Raw genomic sequence first — 1,920 nt, 5'->3', positions numbered from 1 at the left:
GAGCTGCCCCCAATAAAGCCTTATCACTCCGCCCTCTGTCTCTCTCTTGAATTCTCTTTTGCGTGAAGACAAGAACCCCACGGCTTCCACGGCCTTCCCGCTGGTAATGGATTTACGTGGACATCCATCAAGAGACATCCATCAGGAGAGCCTGTGATGGTCTAGGACCTTCCACTACATTCCCCGAATGTACTCACCACAATATGCCAAGCACGAAGGAAGAAGACGAAAGTCTCAGATTGTGATCCCCGATGTGAAGCCTCAGAAGTCCCCTCTTCTTAGAACCTGTGTTGGCAAAGGGTGGAGGGGAGGGACTTTAAAAGGTATGAAAAGAAATAGTGACATGGAAAACCATACCCATTTGTAACAAAGTTTCTAGGGTGGCACATCTCACACAACTGCGTGAACAACCCAATCATCACGCTTATGAACCACGAAAAGGCTCAGCCATACCCATTTGTATTAACAGCAAGACCATTTGGCCAGTTGAGTGGATGTGAGAGACAGTAGCTCTTCTTTGGGTGATGTAATTCATTGAGAATAGTCCCTAGAGCTCTGAACTCCATCTTGATCTCCGTGAACCTGTTGTTATCCCACAACACAGAGCAGCCATGGCTCTGCAGCCTGCCAGCACAGGGGGAAAATTAGACGTTGGTCATCAGTGTGCCAGTAGCCTGAGTGTCCACAGAGGGAAAGGCAGGCTGTCACTCAGGGCTCTGCCCCTCTAACAGAGACTGTCAGTAGGTGTGCTGGTGCTGAGTCGGAGACCTAAAAGATTTTGAAGGGCAATCAAAGATGCCCGAGGAGGATCTGGCACCATCCCTAATTCCTACTTCCCAGATGCAGAAACCTGGCCTTAACTTAATTGGGAAACTTCACTTCTAATTACACACTAAATCAGCTCATCCACTAGAATGTCCAAGTGGTTCACGAAAACACACATGCCTTGGAAATGTCACACACATTATCGTATGGAATTCAAGATCATACATCTTTATGGACAAGTGCACATTGTGACTACAGAACCTTAGCCTCAAAAAAAGAAACCCAAAATCCTGTTCTGGGAATAAATTCCCTGGGAGTAATTTGCTTGAGGTATAAAATTTTCACCCAGTGTTTAATTTTGTGTTTTGTAATCATGTAACACCCATTTCTCTCTGGATAATTACGACTTCGTTTGTCTCTTATCATCACCAGCAAATTTCTCTTTCTTTAATTGGATATTAGACACATAGTCACAGTCTGTAGAATGCAGAAATGTTTTTCAAAATGCCGGTCAGCTGGAGCCCCAGCATATTAATTTCTGGCACAGCAATTCAGGTTTGATTGAAACTGTAGAGACATTTGTACTTGGTAAATTTGAGGGATTTGCAGGATTGAGGACATTCGAAGTTTGCCTTCAGAAGAGAGCCTTCAGCTCCTTTTCTGAGACAGAAACAGCTACATGTCCTGCTACAGGGACAGTCTGCAGCCCGTCTCAACAATGCAATGCTGTAATTTCTTTCTATGCAAACCAACAATGTGAAAATAGAAGAATGAGTCAGAAGTAGAACTTGCTTTAGAAAAATAAACTTGGACATTCTGTACAATAGCGATAGTAAGTTTATTCTCCAACCTGATTGGAATGTGCTCAGAGAAAGATGCAGATGTGTATGCATGAAGTGGGTATGGGGAGTAACTCTGAGATGGCACTCCTATGAACCAGAAGGAAATTAAACCATTCCTAATTGCCAGGGAGCTCGGTGGATGGTGGAATTCAATGAAGCAAAACCAGCCCCACCAAATTAATGAGGCAGAGTGTATCATTTCACAACACAGAGGTCTGCTCACCATGTCAGTCTCCACAGGGACCCAGGAGTGAGATGCACTAGCAAAAATTGCCTCTGGTTGGTACCAGACTGGTGAGATGCGTTGCCCAGA

General features: G+C 44.5%; 1 non-coding gene across 1 annotated transcript; it reads right to left on the bottom strand.

Moving 5' to 3' along the window:
* Window positions 1–337: 337 nt before the first annotated feature.
* Window positions 338–444, bottom strand: LOC127492570 (small nucleolar RNA U13). The gene has a single exon (XR_007922080.3). It is a non-coding gene; the product is annotated as a small nucleolar RNA U13 (small nucleolar RNA).
* Between the last annotated feature and the right edge of the window lie 1,476 nt (window positions 445–1,920).

This window comes from Oryctolagus cuniculus, chromosome 10 (assembly GCF_051225735.1).
Source record: "Oryctolagus cuniculus isolate XC-2025 breed Fujian yellow rabbit chromosome 10, ASM5122573v1, whole genome shotgun sequence".
Lineage (NCBI taxonomy): Eukaryota > Metazoa > Chordata > Mammalia > Lagomorpha > Leporidae > Oryctolagus > Oryctolagus cuniculus.
The sequence above is the reverse complement of the archived record's forward strand: the minus strand, read 5'-3'. Positions and strand labels throughout refer to the sequence as shown.